Source organism: Sinocyclocheilus rhinocerous, unplaced genomic scaffold (assembly GCF_001515625.1).
Source record: "Sinocyclocheilus rhinocerous isolate Xijiao unplaced genomic scaffold, SAMN03320098_v1.1 scaffold344, whole genome shotgun sequence".
NCBI lineage: Eukaryota > Metazoa > Chordata > Actinopteri > Cypriniformes > Cyprinidae > Sinocyclocheilus > Sinocyclocheilus rhinocerous.
Genome location: NW_015627959.1, coordinates 56,560 through 74,484, shown reverse-complemented (window position 1 = coordinate 74,484; position 17,925 = coordinate 56,560). Strand labels below are relative to the sequence as shown.

The following is a 17,925-nucleotide window of genomic DNA, read 5'->3' as shown; positions in this document are numbered from 1 at the left end:
CAGCAACAAGCTCATGACATACAAACAAACAACTGATCAGTGTATCCTGTACTGCCTCTGGCTTTTCCTTTCATTGATATACAAGCATCTACAGAATGAGAGGAGATGTGGTTGAGTAAATTCTTTGTCGACATTTCATTATTAAAAGTGTAGTTCACTTTCAAATGAAAATTTTCTGATAATTTACTCACCCCCATGTCATCCAAAATGTTCATGTCTTTCTTTCTTCAGTCGAAAAGAATTTAAGGTTTTTGAGGAAAGCATCCCAGGATTTTTGTCCATATAATGGCCTTCAACAGTTACCAAACGGTTGAAGGTCCAAATTGTAGTTTCAGAGCATCTTTGAAGGGCCCTACACGGTACCAGACAAGGAATAAGGGTGTTATCTAGCAAAACGATCGGTCATTTTCTAAAAAACATAAAAATGTATATGCTTTATAAACACAAATGCTAGTCTTGCACTAGCTCGACTTCACGCATCACGTAATCACGTTGGAAAGGTCACTCGTGACGTAGGCGGAAGCACCGACCCAGCGTTTACAAAGCGAACATGCAAAGAAAGTCAAACGCCCTTTACAAAAAAAGGTAAAACAACAATGTCGGTCAATTTTGAAGTTGGAGGAGAAAATGAGATGGAGTTTTTCGTCCTACCCTACCTTTCTGAACTGGAGTACACAGACGAAGAGCTGACCAAGCATGACCTTTCCAACAGGATTACGTAATACGTGTAGACGAGCATGTGCAAGCAGAGCTAGAGCAAGACGAGCATTTGTGGTAAAAAGTATATAAATGTTTATTGTTTTAAGAAAATGGCCGATGTTTGATGTTTTGGCTAGATAAGACCCTTATTCCTCGTCTGGTACCGTGTAGAGCCCTTTGAAGCTGCACTGAAACTGTAATTTGGACCTTCAACCGTTTGGTAACTGCTGAAGTCCACTATATGGACAAAAATCCTGGGATGTTTTCCTCAAAAAAACTTAATTTCTTTTCGACCGAAGAAAGAAAGATATGATCTTGGACGACATGGGGGTGAGTAAATTATCAGGAAATTTTCATTTGAAAGTGAGTAGTCTCAATTTATAGACAACAAATGTACTGCCAGTTTTTTTACTGTAAATATTACAGTAAAAAACCTGGCAGCTGTGGTTACCAGAATACATAATGTATTGAAGGCGCGCTCTGTCATTCACACAAATACTAAACACCATCATGGTAACACACGACACTAACATAATGCAAAAAACATTAATTTAACAACATTAGATGTAACATACAACCCTAATGAACATAACTGATAAGAAAAAACTAAGATGAAACAACTATTTCAACAACAAAATATGTGAAAGAGGGAATTCTGGGAATGTCAATTTACGTTTTTTCGCTCTAAATTATACAATGTTTTTTCACTTCAAAAACTGTATTTTACTGTAAAATTACATTAAATGTCTATTACAGTTTTTCACTGTATATAATAAGGGAATTTACAGTTAACCAATTAATAGGTTTTTACTGTAGCATTTTTACAGTATTTTATCATTAAAATCACTATAATTATTTACAATTTGCACTCCGAACTAGGGCTGAAACAATGCATCGACTAAATCAATTATTTTGATTACAAAAATAAGTCGATTTGCATGGAATGCGTCGCACTGTTTACGTTAATCCGTATCCGTAATTCTCTGACAAAAAAACAAGACTCACTGGAGCAGATGCTAATGGCCAGTATACTTAATACGGTTGCGTTCATACAGCCTTTTGTTTTTGCGAGCGTGACAACAGCATTCTATTACCGAACTAACAATTGCACAAGTGCACATTTTCAGGACTCGCATTTTCGACAAATCCCCCACTCACACTGAATGACAGAACTGCACAGGACACCTAGTTGTCTGCCAAGTCATATAACGTGAGAACCATATTAACTGTATAACTGTATAATTCGCTTTTGGTTTATCCGAAGATCCACAGAGCTGCAGTGAATGCGAGCTGCGAGGTTCAAACTAATTTACACTCTATAGCCTACCCGCGGTTACAAAGCATTTGAAGTCATTGTTGGTTCTTTAAAGTATATGATGGATAAACTCGTGGCCCAGTTGGACTGATTTCTTTAATGCACTGTCAATTCTGATAAAACTTCCTGGTTTTATGCATAGATATGTATAGGTAGATGCCTCTTTCGACAGCTCCAAGCACGTAGACGCGTCCGCCATCTTGCAACGGTCAATTTGACATAATTCACCATAATAATCAATGAATATTTGAAGATGCCACAATCCTGCACAGCCGATGGTTGTAAAAAAACGCCGGGATTTAAATTCCAGAAGAAACGGGATAACCTTTCACAGGTGAGAATGCGGGAGAGAGAGGGGCAGCGCCATAGATATGTAAGGATTGTGGCATCTTTGAATATTCATTGATTATTATGGTGAATGACATCAAGTTGACACTTCCAAAATGGCGGACAGCTTACATATAGCGGCCCATAGAAACAGTCGCTAATGAGGCATCTACGTATACATATCTATGGACTATGGGTTACAGATATGCATTTAAACAATATTCAAGCATTCATATATATATATATATATATATATTGGAAGGTCAACTAAAGATATTGGTAAGGATTAATTGACTAATCAGAAAATAATAAACAGATTCAGTGTTAAAAATAACTGATAGATTAATCAATTAATCAGAAACAAATTAATTGATAAATTAATCCATCATCAAAATAATCGTTTGTTACAGCCCTACTCTGAACTCATGTATGAAGCCATTATAATGCCCACATATGTATATGTATGTCAAAATAAACCTACAATATCAACTACAGTTAATCCAAGTAAGGGATAATAGTCAGTCAGTAATTATCGCAAAATAAACCTTACCAGGGTATATTATCATTACATGGCTACATATCAAATCCACAAGTAAATGGACATGAAATATTGATTTGAGTTGAAATAATTATATCATGTGAGAAGAAAGACACCACAGAGTGATACAAGAGACATGAAAGCATTACAGTGAGATTGGCTGCCAGGACGACAGTCAAATATGACTTAGTAGTCATTATACAAAACTATCTGAGAACTGCAGAATGCCATAACCAAGTACTCCAACTAGACACTAAATACTATACTAAATGCACTTATTAAAAAAACTAATGTCTTAATGATTCATGTTATCACAAGTGTTATTTTAGCATCATTTATTACACCATTGTAGTATTTACTAATTTTTAAAGGTTCTTTTCAATATATATTTTAATATATATTTTTCAATTTAAGTCATTCTGTTATGTGCTTTTGTTATTTTTTAGTTTCTATTCTGATTATAAATATAAATTAAAAAAAATTTCTCATTTCTATTTTTAAGTTCATCAAATATTTATGTTTTCATTTTATTTCAGCTTTATTTCAATTACCGAAAATTATTTCAGTTTTAATTTTAGTTAACAATAACAACACTGGTTATCACAATCCTGTTACCACCACTTTATAAAAGCATAAAACTCATTAAGAGATTGTGTGTTTTCATTGTGTGTTTTGTGCATATATCTTATATATTAACTTGTGCATATGATCAGCTTTGAGCAGGAATATAGTCTTCTTTGCTACATCTGGAAGAGAAGACATTTAAAAAAATAAAATAAATAAAAATGTTAAGATTGTCTGCCATTTCTCCTGCCCCATTAGTTTTCTGGCTCACCCTGCTGTCTAAATCACACATTTGGCCAGTTTAAATGTTGAACACATCCAGTATTCGTGCAGAAGTTTGCAAATGCTGCTGGAGACAGAACCTAAATAGCGCTTGACCACAGTTCAAGATCAATACAAGCAGAACACAGAGTTTCCCTGGAGCCACTTTCTGTCGCTCATTTCAGCCTCCTGCTCTGGGTTTAACGGTGTCACAGTAATTAGCGGAGATGGTGTAAGCACACAACTCATGAAAAGTACAACAATGTCTTCTCGCCCACACTTCACAAGAGATAACTGCACAAACAGCACGAAACAAGAAAGAACCAAACAAACAAGTAAAACACTAAATGTAGCTGGAACTTTTTATGTCCCACTGAAGTGTGCATGCTACAATAACCTTGAACCAATACAAATATACAAATGCCTAGACTTGTTTTCAAAAGGGAACACTTTTATGAAACAATCTCTCTTCTCCCCTTTCTCCTATTACTCTCTCGTACTTATCCAAAGCTACAAGCAAACCTTGAGCTTAATGAAGAATTAATGAGGAATTTTCGCATGCTCAAAAAAAAACTGCAACTGCATTCTCTTTCCATGAGATCAAATTCCTATCCTCATATTCACAGCGAAACTATCAACTAAATCAATATCAAAAAAACTCACTGACCCTGTGTAAGAGTAAACATTGTGACATCTACGTAACTAAACATGCCTTCACAAGGATGTGTCAACCCTCTTTCTAAAAAAGACAGACAGACAGACAGATATTAAAATAAAAATACTAAATTTAAAAAACAGTAATTCAAAATAACAAAATTAAAAGAAATGTTTAAATAAATAAATACATTTCTATTTTTATAATTATTTAGGCAAAACTTACAGCATGCAAATAAATATACTTTTACCCTGTGTAGATTTTTTTAGCCTAAAATATTACTATTAATGAACTATTAATTACAATTTATTAACTTCAAACTCACAAACTGAATGCTTAAAGGTGCAATAGGTGATTGTCTTCAGAAACATTTTTTGTTATGCTGGTTGAAAGTCTCTACACATCCCGATAGCAATCATTAAGTTAAGTGGTCTAAATGTATTTGTCTGTATTTATATATTCTGTGGAAGGCGTAGGATCAAGAAATGTTCGTCCAATCAAAACTCGGTCCGAGCGTTTTAATATGCTTTCCTACATGCCTGTCAACGTATGTATTAGCATACCTATGCGCACCCGGTTCGCGCAGACAGGATACGTCATCAGCGCGTTCACGCACGCTGTGCAGACAGAGCGACAATGGCAGACAAACATCAACAACTCGATCTTCCTTCCTGGTATTGTAGTACTTTTAAAGATTTCTCACAGGTGAATGACACATGATGTAGCCCAGCGGTTAATCCAGTCCTCGTGCGGAGAGAGAGAGAGAGAGAGAGAGAGAGAGAGAGAGTCTAGGCAAGGCAAGAGGTCACAGTTAGGCTTACAGTAAATAAAACACAAGTTAAACATCATGTCATAGGAGGCAAGTTATAATAGTTAAAATAAATCAACACAAAGTGAAACTACATATTTAAAATATTTTAGAATTTTAAGCAAATGTTACATAAAAAATATTTTTATAAAAATCTTTTTTTTATATTTATATATATACCAACACGATACCTGACAGATAACCACAAACAACACAGGCCACTTCCTAATGCTACAAATGACTGCATAAGCTCTACAGCGGTCACTTGCTTTATAATTAGGAGTAAGAGATTCAGAAAAAGGCCGCTAGCGCTCACTCTCTCCGTTTTTAGAGAGAACATTACATAATTTTCTCTGTAAAATGAGCACAGTCTAGTCTTTTCGTGCAAACACACAAACACACACTGAAAGATCCGAGATGACAGCCAGGCTGTTCCCGGCTGTCTGCATCACTGTCACCATGACAACTCCCAGAGATAGAAAGAGAAAGGCTAACAGTGAACACCTGATAAGCTAGACCAAAAACAGGATGCAAGGTCTCCATCATGCGCAAAAGGTTACGTTACCAGTCAAAAGAAGCTTTCGTTGAGCCCAATGTAAACGAACACAATGAAGAACAGACTATAACTACAAGAAAACCATCTGACATCCAACCTCAAAGTCAAACTTCTCATTATCACATACAAATTTGACAAGGTTAATTTAGGATGAAAACAAATATTTGCATATGGTTTGAGATCACACAAACCTCTTTGCACATTTTTCTGCTTAAATAAAGAGTGTCATTTTCAGACGTCAAAATATTTTCTCTATCCCAGCTCAGATCAATACAGAAACAATAACAAATAAACTATTCATTTACTTTAATCTTTTTCAAAACGTGTACAAACTGGCTCTGTGGCACCATCACTGTAAAAAATGACATTTCAATGTCATTTTTACAAAAATGAAAAAAAAAAAAAGTAAAAATCTAAATTATCGTGCCATATAGCCTACAATTAAAAATTGTAAATGGTTTCACATCACTATGTAATTTTACTGTAAAATACTGCAACATTTATCGGTTTTTGAAGTAAAAACTATGAAGTACCATATAATTTAGAGTGAAAATTGTTTTGTTATCAGAAATTTACAATGGAGTGTTTTGTGTCTGAATTTCAAGTTAGTTTGTGGATGTTTTAGTGTCATTTTTATCACTCTGATCTCATGATGTTTTGTCTTTGTGTGCAAGACCTTGCATCATCAGATAGGAGTATTGGCCATGGTTTATGTAAAGTATAATTTATCTGTATAACTATTAATTGAAAGGTTCTTTGGGGAACCAAAAACCTTTTGGAAGCCTTATTTTTAAGAGTGTTCCTGTACTGACAACCACCATAATAATACATTTTAAGATAGGCAATAAACAATAGGCAGATTTTGGTAGTTCAGGTAGATGGGTTTATTAACATTATAATCACTTAATGAAATAAATATGGTTAAAAGTTGTAAAATATACAAGCACCAATATATGCCATCCTGTATTATTTCAGTTTTTGCTGTAGATTTAATGGGATATTTTTAAAGTGTACCAAAGCATTACTCTTTTTGATTACACTGTTTGTCCCAACACAGCAACAGTGGCTCAATCAATGGTGTGAGTTTGGGGCGGGACTATCTGCTAGACCAACCAATAGAAGATGGTTGGAGTGTATAAAAAAAAAAAACCTGCTTGAAAAATAATAATTTAGCAATTTCATTCGATGACACTCCTGGGGCAGAAATTATGCACTTCAGCTTTAGGACAAAAAAAATCAATCAATCAAGATTACAAAGCACATACTTTAAATAACAGTATTAAGTAACAGTTCCACATTCAAAATAGATAAACAGTTTACAAAATTTTTAATTTTCATGTGTATACACATGTACATGTGCACTCAACAGTAACCTGGCAACGTGAGAGAAAGAGGGAGGAGTGTAGTTGTCTCTCTCTCTGGTTCTCTCTAAGGGAGCGTCTGTTTTGAAATATGCATGAGTGCGAGTGCTCAGTTTCACTTTTCTCATTTCTGCGTACTTGGAAAGCAGCTTCATTCCCTGAAGAGCAAGCCTCCAGCTCGGCACCGCACGTGCTGCGTAACCTGCATCATTAGGGGTCAATACCACATGCAAAGACTCAAGACGACATAGCCCACGGGACACTTATTACAGTTTGCTCTAAGAATAAAGAGGAGTTTTAATGCTACGTAGTTTGATTCTGTTGTGGATGTCATAGCAGGTCAATAAAAGTTGAGACGGTCTTCGTAATTGGTGCAAAACACAAAGTATAAAGGACACTGAAAATCAGTAAAATAAGGGAAACTTTTGAAGAGGTTTCCCTTTTTGCATTTGTTATCTGGTTGTTTTCTGAACCAGTCTGTTTAAACAAGGAAGTTATAAACCTGATCGAGAGAGCTTGACTGTGAATGTGCTCTTTTGTATGCTGCAAATGAAGTAGGTCATCCAGGTATTCCATTAATATTTTGTATACCATGGGAAAATATAACCCCTTAAAATCAACTTTTCTATTTGAATATTTTTTTTTATGCAATTTATTCCTGTGATTGCAAAACTGAATTTTCAGCAGCCATTACTCCAGTGTCATGATCCTTCAGAAATCATTCTGAGAAACATTTCTTATTATCATCAATGTGCAAAACAGTTGTGCTGCTTAATATTTCTTTAGAAACTGCTTTTTTCAGGATTCTCTGATGAATATAAAAGTTCTAAAGATCAACATTTAATTGAAATCTTTTGTAACATTTTAAATGTCTTTACTTTCACTTTTGATCAATTTAAATGCATCCTTGCTGATAAACAGCCGTTTCTCCTGTCTTACGAAGCTCAATTATAAGTAAGAGAAAACGATTCAGATCAAAAACCTCAGTAAAGCCTGATCCCGGACCATTTAAAAAAGCCTGTGTTGTAACGGCTGCAGAGCTGGACAATATTCATCAAAGCTTCATGGTAAAAATAGCATTTGTGAACACACGTACATCTACAATTATTCAATAATTAGGTCCAGAGAACACAGGGGCAAGGAGTCAATCAATGGTCCATTAAGTTTCTGAAAAACAAACACTTTCAAAAGTATGTTGTTCCAAAAACGTACACACCATATGCTGGTCTGTGTGCATCTGTGTTTATTAGACTTGTGATGATGACTTTAGATTTGTCATCCATGACAATTATAAAATATGACAAAATATTGGTTGGTATGTTTGAATAATTTCCATGACTCAGTTCAAATGGTCCTTTTATTTATTCAATTCAAAATTTAGATCCAGCTATTTGTTTGTATTGTTACAAAACAAAAAAAGCCCCTGTTTGCATTTAGCCTATGTAATCATGCTTTTTGTACTGTTGCAAAATTGCAAGATGCGATGTGAAATTTAATGTAATGGTGCAGATAGACCTATTGTACTTTGTTTCTGATTCAGGTTGAAGTTCGCTAAAATGAGGAAGAGGCCCAAGAGGAAGGAAATGAGTTAAGAAACAACAAATGTCCATTTTGTAACAGAACATACAAATTATATGTTTCACATTATATGAATACTGAAAGATGACCACTACAGGGCCATGTAAAAATAGCTTCTACCTTAATAGTTTAAAGTTCCTAGTCAAATGTAACAAAAAAGATCAAGTAATAAGGTTACTTCATTAGCACTGTTTTTTGTGTGCATGCATGTATGTGTGTGTGTGTGTGTGTGTGTGTGTGTGTGTGTATGTGTGCGCGTGTGTGTGTGTGCATGTCCAGCGTGTAAAAGCTTGTTGATCTGTTCTAAGCAGAAGTGAAATGCTAAGACTTCACTCTGTGCAGATCACCAATGACAGATAATCCTATCAGCTCAAAAGTTCATTTTGAGAGGGTTGATGCCGCTATGCTTATCCTGCATAGTCCATGCCGAATTAAAGTGCAAATGGTTCTTACAATAACCATGGAGGCTATATAAAAAGCTGTTCAAAAGTCTGGGGTCAGTTTTATTTATTTATTTTCTTGAAAGAAATTAATGCTTTTTTATCAAGAATGCATTAAATTAATCAAAAGTTACACTAGAGACATTTATAATGTTACAAAAAAAACATCCATCACGGTTTCCACAAATATATTAAGCAGCACAACTGTTTTCAACATTGATAATGATAAGAAATGAAGAATCATGTGACACTGAAGACTGGAGTAAGGCTGCTGGAAATTCAGCTTTGGCATCACAGGAATAAATTACATTTTAAAACATACTGAAATAGAAAACATTTATTTTATATTGCAATAATATGTCACAACATTACTATTTTTAATGTATTTTTGAACAAATAAATGCAGCCTTGGTGAGCATAAGAGACTTCTTTGATCAAAAAAACTAGTGCAATGACATGGCCTTTAGGAAACTTAAAAGGCATAGAAAAGTAAAGAATACACTATGTGGTTGTTCTCCACCTCACTTTTTAAGATCAACATGGATAAAATGTGTGAAGGCGTCGCAGCACGGGTGTTATAAGGTGGCTTTTGACCAATGACACAAGACAGGATTCCAACATTGGGATTATGACAACAGTACTGTGTGCGTACAGACTGGACATGGATTAGTATGTGGTGCGTTTAGCGTTTCACATGCAAATGCCAGAGATGTGTTCATAAAAAGTACATAATATGCCTTTTTATGGGTGAGAAGAGAAGCATGTTCACCTGTTCATTGCTTAAAAACAGCAATTTCAGTCTTTCCACTTCAAAATGTAAATGTTTAATCCAATGTTACATGCCGTTTCTTTGTAATTATGTGAAGTTTACTAGCAATTTCTATGTGAAAAATGTTTCGACATAAATCCTACATCAAAAAGTGGTTCCTTTAATGCAAATGCGTTAGCGACTGAATGAAAGATCATGCTTGTGTTCGACACAATCTGGTCATTCATATGATGACTCCTGATGAGTGTTTGGCCCTGGTCAGCTCCACAGACAATGAGGACAAGGAGCCGTTCGTGTGCCTTGAACATTGTGTATGTTGTGTCTGTGCACCATTTTCTGTGTGACTCAAGGCCAAAGCAGTGGGAAACCTTGCCATGGAGGAGCTGCATGAGTGTATGTGTGCGTCTGTCTGATGACACTCATCTATATTTAACCGGCTCTCTCATATGGTATGAAAGAAAGGCAGAGGCAGAGACTGACTTCCAGGCATCTTCCTAATCAATAATGAAGTGGTTTGCAGTTTGTCTTCAAACAAACACACACAACCCTGATAAGATGATCCAAAGATTTTTTGGCTTTCTTTTCCCTTCAAAGATTGACTATTAAACTTCACTTATGGGTAAAATACTCACTCTTTTGCAGAAAGGTATATATTGTGTATCAGATTTTCTAACTAGCAATAGTCTGAACAAACGGTACTTCTATCCAGGTCTTGGGACAAGTAGTATCTTCTTCAACCTTTGCTCCACTTGTCTATTACAATGACAAAAAAATTCCCCATGTCACTTGACCTTATATAAGATGCTCAAAGAATGGACACTCAGAACAGATGATGTGTCATCGGTACTCAAAGATCCAACATGAAAGAAGATGGTCACATGAGATGCTTAACAGAGATGGTGAGAAGATGATCAAGTGAGCCGTGAATCACTTGTTTTCCTAGAACAAGCTTAATAGGAGACTTCACGGTTTCTGGATCAGTCTTTGCATCTGAAGCGCTGAGATGATCGGTGACCAATGCGATGATGTCGGAATTGATCATACTGGAACTGGTAAAACATAATGGACTTTAGTATGCACTCCATCTCTCGTTCTTTCGTCATTTCGTTCTCTCTCTAACATCCAAAGATCACGAAATAAATAAATAAAATGGAACTTTCATAGACACATATTAACACTTCTGCCGTCTCATCCAGATGTGATTTTACACAATGTGTAAGGACGCTGGCATAGCATGTAACTACAAAAGTACAAAAGTTTCAACTGCCAGTACACATAGAAAGCATGAGAATCCTATAGCAGCTGCTGTCAATGCACTATACAGAAGTCACAATATCGGGAAGTAACATCATTACGTCTAATATTAGTGCTGAAAAAACACCAGGGTGTTGCGACTGTGAAAAATTACTTGGGTGCACTGGTGCGAGAGATTTCTGACACCTGATCAAAACTCACAAAATCCCACCAGAAAACCCTGTAATGCATCTAACCTTTTAAAGAACAAGGCTACTTCTGAACTACTGATCTGTGAAGCATTACATAATGTTTTTAATGATATTATATAAGAATGAACATTACCAATTTGTTTATTAGATGTTCATGATGAATCAGTGCTGTTGTTTGGTGCAAAACAAAATAATAAATAAAATAAAATACAGAATAAAAACTAATTAAAGTCCTGTGTCAAGCATTAGGTATATCTTATGTTTCTGAATTTGTAATAAATCATAATTCAATTTTGCGGTGCTTATGCGTGTTACATTTTGACGGAAAACCAAACTTCTGAACTTTCTACAAATGTAAATGTAAGTGGCAGTGGCAGAGCTTGTCTATTCAGTATCTAAGTGCAAATGACAAAGCCTGGGTTAAGTGCAAGCTCTACAAATTGGATAAAGCCTAACTCAAACAGCTTCAAAGAGATAATCGATGCAAAATGGCCAGAAATTGTTAATGGCATATTTATTTAGTTATTTTGCCACAGTTTTTCTTCCCAAATAATATCACTATATATTTCAGAGACTAGTCTGCTCAGTAGGCCTTGAGGATGTGGAACTCATGACCAATATTAAGACCTGAATATACAATATCAGGAGCAGAAAAAAAACAAAGTGCACATAAACATCAATGCAGAAAAGTTTCAAATGTTCATTTTAAAAAGGCCAGCATTGACCCAAAAAAAAAAAAAAGCATACTTCTTGCAAAACATATTGATTGTGCTTTTGGCAAAAGAAATGATGCATACTTTTATGAGCCTTTCTTGAAAAGTTATCAAACCTTTTTTGCGCCTGGAGAGTTTTGACTCTTCTCCATATAGATGCATATATTCCATCTGTCGGCTATGATACTGTACAAGTGTCACCTAAACCTCAACAAGGCATGAAACCACCAGGTGTAAGAGTGAAGCATGAGGACTTCACTGGATCACTTCACAGTCCACACAAGTTTAAAGGGTGATAATATACTTGTGAACAGCAGGAATGATGAAACAACATCTCACTGGTCCAAGAATTAACAGACGTAATACTAAATATTCACTACTAATGTCCAGCAACTTGATTATTCTATAGGACAACGACTAGTTGTGAGCGCAAACAGGTCTCGTGCTCTGTAAAGCGGAGACGGACTTTGTTTCGGTTCTCTCTGAGAAAGCAGTGGGTTTCCTGACACTGAGCCCTTGCGTGTGGACATACTGCAGCAGGTGTATATGTTTGTGTGTGAACGCACAGCAGAATATGGATCCAATAAGCCTCAATATTAAAAATGCCCAAAGACAGCCATATAGGATATCATCTCGTTTGAAATGTTTTGTGGTGTGTATGTAAGAGATGGTGATGAGAAATCACACTCACAGTGATATTGATTTAACTGCATGGACTATGTGCTGCAGTGTTGACATACACCTTGTCCTACATTCCAGTGGAACACATGTGTACATGCATACCAGCATGAAAGTGTGTGCTGCAACGATAACACAACAGAGAGCATGAAGTGTGATTAAGGGAGGTCATAGTGCCAGTAACAGTGGTAGTACAACATTGATGGCAGGAAAATACTCAGTGTTGTTGTTAATAACTAAATCAAAAACTATAAAAAAAAAAAAAAAAGTTTTCCTTCATTTAGGTGAAGTAAAAAAAAAAATACATAAATATTAGATGAAAAACAAAAATTAGAAATGTTACTAAAAATTACTAAAACATGAATTTAAAAATTATTGAATTACTGAAATAAATGAACTTTTCCACGACATTCTAATTTATTGAGATGCACCTGTATTTAGCTTGTGACAAAAGCACTAAACATAATTACTAAAACTTAAAGTAAAATAAAAAAAACAGAAATCGAAATATTACAATTAATTCAAAATACTATCATACTACATAACAGTAAAATAACACAGAAAACACTATACAGATGTACCTGAAAAGTATTGAGAAGAGTAAAACTGTAAATTATGTAATTTAAGACTTTGAGGCTGTACATATTTTCTCCTCCCTATTCTGCACAGACAAAAGGTGCGAGAATTCCGGTAATTGACTCCAGTAACATTACTTCCCTATCTAGCGCTCTTGGGTTAGTTTCTGTTTATAACTCATTTAACAAACAGCAGGTACAGATTGCTAGTTAGTAATGAATACTTCACCTTGGTACAGGGCTGCCAGGTTTTAAAAAAAAGTTCAAAAAATGTGGTCCACACAACTTGAGCACTACATTCCAAATTTACTGATGTTAGCTTTGTGTGAGAAAGAGATTGAATTTCACTCATTATCTTGCCCTTCCCAAATAGTTGCCAGTTTCTGGTCTCCATTGACTTCTATAGTAATTTGTTTCCATACCATGGGAGTAAATGGGGACCAGAAACTGTTTGGTTACCAACATTCTTCAAAATATCTTCTTTTGTGTTGAAGGAAACTACTAAATGTTTGAAACTACTTGAAGGTGAGTAAATGATGACAGAATTTTCCTTTCTGGGTGAACTACCCCTTTAAGGCAAATAATTCATTTGTTTAAAACTAGGGATGCACCGATACCACTTTTTCCAGTACTCGCCCGATACCGATACTTTTATTTTTGGTACTTGCCGATACCGATGCCGATACCTATATTTTTATTACATTTGTAAATTTTTTAAATATTGGGTACAGAAACCAAAAGGGTATTGTTTTACTTACTTGTCTTTGACATATCCGACCGAACTATAAACTTTCCAGTGATGTCTGTGAGAAAGGTATATTCACTCGACAAGCTCGCGCATGTGCGCCGCCGCGCGCTCAATCCACTCAGCGTGCTTTGTTAATCAGCTCGCTCACATCAGCTATACAGGCGTTAATACTGAATGTTTAACATTATATTTATTGCATACATATACTTCGTAGTAGACATCCATAACTCCTTTCTGCTGTCTGTTGTCAGTGTTTCTTTGTTTAAATATGGCGCTTATCACATGCTGTGTGGTATCGGCGTTTGGTATCGGGGCATTTTAACGAGTACGAGTACGAGTACAGGAGGCCAGTATCGGGCCCGATACCGATACCAGTATCGGTATCGGTGCATCCCTATTTAAAACATTCCCTGCAGCTTTTCTGACCACTGAAATGCTTACATGCAGACACGCACAGTGAGACGCATCACACATTTATACCTGCGCTACCAGTCTTGTAAGCCTCCTCGCAAACACATACAGAAGACAAGAAAGTTACACAGTGGTAATATGCTCTTGGAGTGGGTGACGTCACAAACCTTGTGTAACCCTGCCAACTCAGGAGTTAAATTTAGATCTTGGGCACTGGTCCCAGACACTGCAAAACAATGTGATACCGCAAGCACTGCTTTAGCTAGAGAATACTCACACGACTGCTGGATGTGACTTCAGGACTGATAAAATGTGCACACAGATGCATTAAACACACTTGAAGGGAAGTATTGTTAACTTTAAGAACTGCAACTTGGTTCAGAGGCGAGTACGTGCTGAAAACTAAACTTTCAGAGAAAGACATGAAGTCTCAAATGTCCATAAGCCAACATGAAGCGATTGGTCCTGTAGATTTCTGATGTTGCGTTTTGTTTTTATAAAATCTACAAATGCCTTGTTAATACGTGGTAGAGCTGCACGATTCTGGATAAATTGAGAATCACAATTTCTTTTTTGTCTCAAATAGAGATCACGATTCTCCCACGATTCTGAACTAAACAAAATAATGGGTGGCAAAATATTATTGCTGCAGTCTATTTAAAAGTGTTTAATTAATTTGAATGAATTATTAAACATTTTAATATACACTACCAGTCAAAAGATTTTGAACAGTAAGATTTTTTATGTTTTTTTAAAGAATTCTCTTCTGCTCACCAAGCCTGCATTTATTTGATCCAAAATACAGCAAAAGCAGTAATACTGTGAAATAATTGTACTATTTAATATTCTATTTGAATATATTTTAAAATGTAATTTATTTCTGTGATCAAAGCTGAATTTTCAGCATCATTACTCCAGTCTTCAGAGTCACATGATCCTTTAGAAATCATTCTAATATGCTGACTTGCTGTTCAAGAAGCATTTTATTATTATCAATATTTTAAAAACTTGAGTACATTTTTTCAGGATTCTTTGATGAATAGAAAGATCAGCATTCATCTGAAATAAAAAGCTTTTGTAACATAATACACTCTACCATTCAAAAACTTGGAGTCAGTATTTTGGGGGGGGGGTCCTTAAAGGATCCTTAAAGCAAGGATCCTTTAAATTTATCAAAAGTGATGATAAAGACATTTATAATGTTACAAAAGATTTCTATTTCAGATAAATGTTGCTTTGAAATCACAGGAATAAATTACATTTTAAAATATATTCAAATAGAAAGTTATTTTAAATAGTAAAAATATTACAATAAACTTTTGACTGGTAGTGTATATGTATTTAAAATATAATATTTAATACACCAATTTAATATTGAAATTATGAAAAAGTTGTTTGAATCAATGATTCAACGACTCACTCATAAACCTACTGGATGAATCAGCGTTTTTGAATGATTCTTTTGAATAAATGATTCCTTCAATTATACATTTTTAAGTCACTTTTCGCCACCTAGTGGCGAAACAATGCAATCGACACAAACGTTATGTGGCAGTTACTTTCAAACGCGGATTTGCTCTATTTTTGTCCCACTACCATAGACATCAATGTTTGTATCTGAATTATAAACTTTCATCCCAGTATTTCTGTGATAATATGAATGACTTTATGACAGAAATAATACTGTGTAGTTGAAAAGACTGTTTGTGAAGCTGTTTCATAACCAAACATGGTAACTGCTCTCTTGTGTGTCAGCGGCAGTGCGAACGCAGATTTGAATGATCCGGTAAGACTTTGTCAAAGGTTTAATAGACACGGGAGAATCGTTGTCATTTAGAAATGAGATCGTGTGGTTGTCTGAATCGAGATCGCGATCTTTTAACGATTAATCGTGCAGCTCTAATACGTGGTATTAAAATCCATTTCAGACAATGCGTTAGAGATGGGATAGCACTAAATACAGGTTTCAAAATACCGGCTCGATTTAATTTGGACCCTACAGTAACAGACCAGTGTTGTTATTGTTAACTAAAACTATTCCAATTGTTTTCATGATTTGAAAGAAATCTGAAATAAAATCAAATGTAAATATTAGACGAAAAGCTGAAACTTACAAAACGTACAAATTTGGCAACTAACAGAATTAAAATAAGTTTAAGTTGAAAAACTAAAATCACTAAAAGTAAAACTGAAATAAAATACATCTAAATAGATTAAATAAATAAAATTACAACTTAAATTAAAAATGAAAAAATTAAGCCCAATTCAAAATATTAATAAGTAATATATGCATAATACTAAAAATAACACTAACAGACTGATGTAGTGAATGATGCATGTAGTGACTACATTAAGAGACCCCCGCTTTGACGAATCTAAACAACAAGTGAACGAAGGAGATGCACATTAGAACCAGGTGAAAACCACGAGTCTCAACTGCCTACCTATGATTTGATCACCCAAAACAGATCTCAATACGAGATGTAAAGGAGGCCTCAAAGAGATACTACTGGAGTCCTGAACCTCTGGGCTTAAGACTGCAAGGTTGCACCCTCCTTATATCTCTTAGGGTTAAGATAAAATGTCATCACCTTACACTGGTTTCAAACTGTACTGCCATGACACACATGGCTCACAAAGACTTGCACACAAATGAATACATGAACACATTTTTTTTTCTAGAGAACTGACTACATAAACAAATGTCCTTTTAACATGTAGACCTAACTATCTGTTCCATAATGCATGTACAAAATATGAAACTAATACCTTAAAAAAATGTACAGGTGTCAGCCATTAAAGAGTGTAAATCAAGATAACAATATTTATCTGTATAAATTAGGCATAATTTAAAAACAATTAACATTAAAGGTTTTTTAAGTTGTTATTTATCCAGTTAGCGTGCTGGGGAATACTGACTTTACCTAGAGATGCAGCATGCAGCCATTTCCTCACATAAATGTTGTCTACATAGGCAGCTCGCTGGGTTTTGACACACAGCCATTGTGTGGGGGCATAAGACCCTAACTCGACTTGATACAGCCACCTAGCTGCAGCACGGAGCTCATGTGGAGAAAAGACAGAGAAGCAGTGAGCATGTGGTCTCTTTAAATCGCAATGACTCTTATGTGAAGCATTTGTTGCCTGTATACAGGCTCACAGTAATGCCTACATCGCACAGGGGGAGGTCGACGACACCGGCCATTAACGCTTTGAGAACTACCTATGTCATCCTCAGAAAACAAAGTCACTTAGCATTTCAAAGAGGATCTCACCGCCTTGACACAAAAGGCAAAGACACGACGCTCCTCCGCAATAGGTCGAGATTCAAGTGACTGATTTTTAACACTAACTTTTCTGTGGTGGCGTCTGAACCGAGAGTCTGAGACTGATCCCAGCATACTGATAAATGCTCATGCCTGCAAGTTTCCCCCACCGTAGCCATCCTATATTTTTCATAAAATGATATCTATAGACCCCCCCC

General features: G+C 35.5%; 1 protein-coding gene across 1 annotated transcript in view; it reads right to left on the bottom strand.

Moving 5' to 3' along the window:
- Window positions 1–17,925, bottom strand: part of LOC107737085 (mastermind-like protein 3) — a 121,088-nt gene that overhangs the window by 101,368 nt on the left and 1,795 nt on the right. The gene's annotated exons all lie outside the window — the stretch shown is intronic.